General features: G+C 35.1%; 1 pseudogene; it reads left to right on the forward strand.

Annotated features, from left to right (window-relative positions):
• LOC107735888 (calpain-5-like) overlaps nucleotides 1-4,552 on the forward strand; it is a 21,463-nt pseudogene extending 16,911 nt beyond the window's left edge.
• The last annotated feature ends 2,313 nt before the right edge of the window (nucleotides 4,553-6,865 follow it).

A 6,865-nucleotide genomic window follows, 5' to 3' on the forward strand; every position in this document is an offset into this window, starting at 1 on the left:
TATAATTTTATTTTTTTCCTCTAAAATAAGTGACAAGTTGAAATTTTCAGTGGTTATCAACAGGCGCTGCACTGTGCTGTTAAGTTACTTAAACTTACTTATACTTTTACTTAAAGCTGAATTATGTGCATGAAAAGTATGCAGCTGCTGATTTAGGACTTTAGTTCAGAATCAACTCATGAACTCAAACTGAAACTCCTCGTAAAACTGTTCAGTCTTCTCATTATCTTCTTATTGATGGTTGTTCTTTTCTGTCTGTCCATTGCCTTTCCTCTCCCAGGATGGATTTTGAGGATTTCTGTAAGTATTTCACAGACCTGATTCTGTGCCGCTTGATTAACACGTCGTACCTGAGCATCCACAAGATCTGGGAGGAGGCAGTGATGCGGGGCTCCTGGTGTCGCCATGACGACCCTTTAACGAACCGATCAGGAGGCTGCATCAACCACAAAGCCACGTTCCTCCAGAACCCACAGGTGCGCAGCGCTCGTTCACAAGTGTGTGTTTATTGTGTAGACGGGTACTGAAGAGTGGCTCTGTGTTTTTCAGTATGTGTTCGACGTGACGAAGGCTGAGGATGAGGTTCTGATCTGCCTGCAGCAGCAGGACAAGAGAGCTCAATCCAAAGATGGGAAAGGAGACAACATCGCCATCGGCTTTTATATCCAAAACGTATGTATATTATGCACACAAATGAATCTTGAAAAAACATTCTGCTGATTTGCAAAAGAGGCCTAATATTACCTATTCTGATGATGCGGAGTTCAAAAATATCAATAAAAACTTTCCATTGTGAGTTTTTTCTCAAAATAATAATGAAGATCATTCAAATTATATATGTATATATGTATCAGTTTTACTGCACTTATCAAAATAACAAAAGCATTTATATATATATATATATATATATATGTATGTGTATGTATGTGTGTGTGTTTGTTTGTTTGTTTTACAGGGAATTGAATTGAATTGAAGCACTATAATGTTTTTTCTTAATCAATTTCGGTCTGTCTCTGTCCATCTGTAGCTCAGAGGAGTGGAAGAGAGTCAGTAAGAGCGAGCGAGAGAAGATTGGTGTGACCGTGGAGGATGATGGCGAGTTCTGGTGAGATTCATATCTGAGATTAATATTCAACAAAGGAATATTCTGATCAAATACAAATGTTTCTGACTCCGTAAAATGCAAAACTATCCAGTTTCTCCTTAATAAACGTAATGAGTACTGTCATTGTTTTCATCAGTGTGCTCCCTGTATATATCTGTTAACATCTCAAATAATGTTTTTTTGATTACCATCGAAAATAATGTTTCATTAGAATTGGTTTAAAAGCAATGTGTGAAGCTTTTTGTTAAAGCAGTTACATTAATTCTTCATTGCAAAAATACATCATCCTCCCTTTCTGGCATCTTCGCAATTATCATGAAATTATTGGGTTTGCCTGGTTTACATGCATGACAGGAGTAATATGGCATGTAAGTTTTCACACATAAGTTAGTGTTTTTATGACACTAGTCATGTTTGAACATGCATGTTTTGGGACTATACTTTTCAAAACGTGTATCTATCTATCTATCTCTATATATATATAAACACGTCGTACCTGAGCATCCACAAGATCTGGGAGGAGGCAGTGATGCGGGGCTCCTGGTGTCGCCATGACGACCCTTTAACGAACCGATCAGGAGGCTGCATCAACCACAAAGCCACGTTCCTCCAGAACCCACAGGTGCGCAGCGCTCGTTCACAAGTGTGTGTTTATTGTGTAGACGGGTACTGAAGAGTGGCTCTGTGTTTTTCAGTATGTGTTCGACGTGACGAAGGCTGAGGATGAGGTTCTGATCTGCCTGCAGCAGCAGGACAAGAGAGCTCAATCCAAAGATGGGAAAGGAGACAACATCGCCATCGGCTTTTATATCCAAAACGTATGTATATTATGCACACAAATGAATCTTGAAAAAACATTCTGCTGATTTGCAAAAGAGGCCTAATATTACCTATTCTGATGATGCGGAGTTCAAAAATATCAATAAAAACTTTCCATTGTGAGTTTTTTCTCAAAATAATAATGAAGATCATTCAAATTATATATGTATATATGTATCAGTTTTACTGCACTTATCAAAATAACAAAAGCATTCAAATGTCAAAACCTTTGGTTTTAATGACAAAAGGACGTATTAAAAATGTATAATTTAACTCACAATCTGCAAAGGAGTGGGAAAATATGTTCAAATACTCAAATACATTTAATATCAAAGAACTTTACAAAATAATTTTTTTTACAGAATTTAGCATTTTCTTCTGACACTAGTCATAATTCTGACCTTGAAATCAGGAGTAGGAAATTGTGAGGGACAATCAGAAAATCTGTTCAACAAATAAATATTCTGATCAAATATTCCTGGCTCAGAAAAATTCAAAAATAACTGGTTTCCCCTTAATAAAAAACAGGATTTCTGCGGGTCGTAAAAAGGCCTTAAAAGTCTTAATTCGCCCTTCCACAAATTAAGGCCTTTAGCAGAATGTCTTAAATTCATCAAGTCGTGGCATTAAATGTGCACTGCAAAACTGAATATCTTCCTCAGTAATTTTGTTTTCCAATACAAATATCTAAGCATTCTTAAATCATGATAAACTGGAGATGCAAAAGGTATAAAAGATATAATGTCTTGTTTTCTAAGAAATTAAACAAAATGAAGTGAGTTTATGCTCCGATGCTCAACATCTGTATTAGGGCTGCACGATAAATCGCATGCGATATTTAATGCGCATCTTGTCAGAAAGCCGGTTCTAGACATCTGACATCATGAAATGGAAATAAAATAAATCTAGTTCAAAATGCATGTGCCAAATCTTTAGGAGTGTAATCTTTTTTATTATTATTCATATTTGTTGTAGCACTTGACATTTTTAGAATTTGAGCATTTTTCAAACATTTCTGTATTGAAGCATTTTTGCATTTAAAACCATTGTTTAATTATTCTAAAAAGTGTTATAATCACCAAGTAAAATAATAAATTAATTTTATGACAACTTAAATAATTTGAGTGTACTCTACCATACAGAAGATTGGGGTCGGTAAGATTTGAGAATTTTTTTTAAAATGTTTTTGAAAGAAGTCTCTTCTGCTCACCAAGGTTGCATTTATTTGATCATAACTACAGAAAAAAAACAGTAATATTCAGAAATATTATTATCATTTTAAATGATTCTTTTCTATGTTAATAAATATGAAAATGTCATTTCTAATATGCTGATTTGCTGCTCAAGACACATTTCTGATTATTATTTTTATTATTAGAAATAGAAACCATTAAAAAAAATTTCAGGTTTCTTTGGTGAATAACTTCAAAAGAACAGCATTTAAAATTGAAGTCTTTAGTAACATTATAAATGTCTTTACTGTCACTTTTGATCAATTTAATGCATCTTTGCTGAATAATAGTATTAATTTATTTCTTTAAAAAAAAAGTCCACTGAATCCAAATTATATTGCATATTGTTGTAATAACAAACTTTATAATATTTGTTATTTTTTTTTATGATTTCAATTCACTGTTTTACTTGATGCAGCAAAAAAGAGTAAATTATTTGATATTTTAAATAACTTCCTGACATGCAGTCATAAGACTCTACATAAGACTCTGTGATGTAATTTCCTGTTTCCTGATTTGCTTGTCAAGACATGACAACAAAAACAGACAAAAATGTAATCCTATTATTATTATTTTTAAAAAGACTGTCAGCTTTGATTTGAAATTGAAGAGAAGTGCATTCAGAGCTTGTGTTTTTGAGTCAATTGACCCTGAAGTCAGTTTTGCTGTTTTTGAATGACATTTCAGCGTCGGACCCGTACGTCGTCATCAGCTGTGAGGGACAGAAGGTTCGTTCGCTGGTGCACAAAAACACACAGAACCCAGACTTTGACGTGAAGGCGGTTTTCTACAGGAAGAAGCCGAAAGAGCCGATCCGCGTTCAGGTGCCGGTCTTTTAGCAATCGTTAGGAATGGATTCGGTCGTGTTTCCTCCTGTAATCGGCCTCCTTCTCTCACCTCTTTGTCAATCAGATCTACAACCAGAACATTCTGAAGGACTCGTTCATGGGTCAGGCGACCTTAAGCGGCGACCTGTCCGACCTGCAGCATCTTCACACACTTCGCCTGCGCGACAAAGGAAACCGGCAGAACAGCGACCTCCCGGGTCTGGTCTCGGTGAGCCTCACGACCAGCGACGTCCTGACCAACATCTGAGCACGTCACGGTGACTGTAGAGGGTTTACAGCACGTCCTGTGTCTGTGGAAAATCACAGAGTATTAAACTTACTGTATATTTACATGCTCTTTCTCTTTATGTAGTCCTTTGGGAATGTTTCTGGGAAGCAGATTTACTTGTTTACAAGCACTTTTTTCAACTTAAAGGGATAGTTCAGTCAAAAATGAAAATCATTTACTCACCCTCAAGTTGTTTCGTTCTTCTGTTGAAGATATCTTGGCAAATAAATAGTTGACGGTAGCCATTGACTTCCATAGTAGGGGGAAATAATACTATGGAAGTCGATGGCTACCGTTGCCAACATTATTTAGAATATCTTCTTTTGTGCTCAGCAGAAGAAAGAAACTCCAACAACATGAGTGTGAGTAAACGATAACAGATTTTTCATTTTTGGGTGTACTGTCCCTTTAAAGGTGTCATTTTCTGCTCTTATGTGCTTTCAATTGTTGGAAATATATATATATATCAAGATATCGTAAGACATGCATTTAAATCAGTATATGAAATAACGTGCAGTATATGCATATATCTAATACAACTATCTACTATTCAAATATGTAGTTAGGAATTTCAGTTTTAGGATCATAATTTGACCTTTCATTTGCCAAACAATCTGAAACGGAGGTTCTTGTGTTTAGTCTCTCTGTTGTGTTTTCTCTTTCAAATATTTGCCATAATCTTGACAACATGTTGATTGTTATGAATCAGTTTATCAAGCTTTTGTGAAAGGAAACATTTCTACAAATGATGTGGTGTTTTATCTATTGTTTGCATCTGTTTACCAGAATCCAGGATTCATATTTAACATGGTGTTTGAAGTCAATATTCCATACAGGCATGTGAAAATGTCTCTGTTTAAGGAAGAGCCAATGCATGATGAGTATAAATCTGTTTTAGAGTCGTACAGCTGTTAAAAAATACATTTTAAACATTGAATAAAAATGATCACTTATAAATATTGTTTCGGTTATCTGAGGGGTTAATATTATCCACCCAACGTAAAGAGCAGTTATAACCACTAGGTGTCAGTAAGTATGTCAACAGAGGAAGAAGCAGGTTTCTGGCTTTTTTTTCCCCCATGCGGTAATATGCACAAAAAAATAAATATAAATATCAATTTGGTATATTGGCAAAACTTCACACAGTGTTAATAGTCACAAACTTGAAAAATCACAATGTCATCATAAAGCCAAAACTGTTCTCCTCTGTTTTAACCCTCTAATACCAAATGCCAAGACACTTTTTAGACGTGAAATGTGAGAATCTCACTACATCTGTGCCATTTTACAACCACTATGAATTATTTAGATTTTATTATTCAGTTTCTTTGCGTGTGATGCCTGTTGTCTGTTGTTTACAGATGAATAGATGTGCCTTATCAGAACGGGTAAAAAAAGTCAAAGAAATCATATTCTGTGATGTATCTTTTTGTATATTGAGATTGTGTTTTTCTCACTCTTACACAAAATGAAATAAAGTTTAATTCAATGTTCAGTTATTTGCCTAAAATACTGTTGTTTTTGTTTTTCACATGTTTTGAACAGGGTTTCTGTGATCATGCAAAATATTGGAATTTTAAAACTGCTATTTTCAGACCTGTTTTTGTACTTATACTTGGCTCATAAAAATATTCTAGCAACTAGAAACTGTTTTGGAAAAGCAAACTCAATATGATTATGTTAAAAAATATTTTATTTAATATGAATGCCTGAATGACTGGAAATGTCATGGAATTTCATTGGTCAAAAGGTCGAAACATCAACTTAATTTGTGCTTTTTTTGAGTATTTGTGACCATATATACTATCGTCAAAAGTTGGATTAATTAGGATTTTTTTGAATGATTTCTGAAGATCATGTGACACTGAAGACTGGAGTAATGATGCTGAAAATTCAGATTTGATCACAGCAATAAATTACATTTTAACATATATTCAAATAGAAAATGGTTATTTTAAATTTGAATAGTTTTTCATAATTTTACAGTATTTTTGGTCAAATAAATGCAGCATTGGTGATTATATAAGAGACTTCTTTCAAAAACATTAAAATGTAATTATTACAAACTTTTGACTGGTAATGCATATTGGAACTGTTGGTAAAAATAGTTTTCCGTGTTTTTATAAATGCTTTAGGTAGTAATGAATATGGCAGACTTGCACGTCTCTGTAACTGTACCACACTAGACTCGTGATATCAGAGGCGTTCAGGAGAAATCAGCTTGTCATCTCCAGGTTGCACTGCTGTAAAATTCATCTCAAATCAAACGGCCTGGAAAGCGGTGACCTTTTCATCAGTAATACAGACGGTCACTGGTGAAATACTGGCTGCTCATTTGCATTTAGAGTTTGATTGCTGTGCGGCTTTTCTCTTTTAGTGCATCTCTTGCCTGTCTAAGGAATGTTTTCTATATACGATGCTGTGTTTTAGTATGTTCTTTATGTGTGTGTGTGTGTGACCTGTCATGCTCTCTGCCCCCCTGCGTAGTCTCCTCCTCCTCCCTCCTGGCTGTGTTTTTTTATGTGTGTGTGTGTGTGACCTGTCATGCTCTCTGCCCCCCTGCGTAGTCTCCTCCTCCTCCTCCTCCTCCCTC

This window comes from Sinocyclocheilus rhinocerous, unplaced genomic scaffold (assembly GCF_001515625.1).
Source record: "Sinocyclocheilus rhinocerous isolate Xijiao unplaced genomic scaffold, SAMN03320098_v1.1 scaffold942, whole genome shotgun sequence".
Classification (NCBI taxonomy): domain Eukaryota; kingdom Metazoa; phylum Chordata; class Actinopteri; order Cypriniformes; family Cyprinidae; genus Sinocyclocheilus; species Sinocyclocheilus rhinocerous.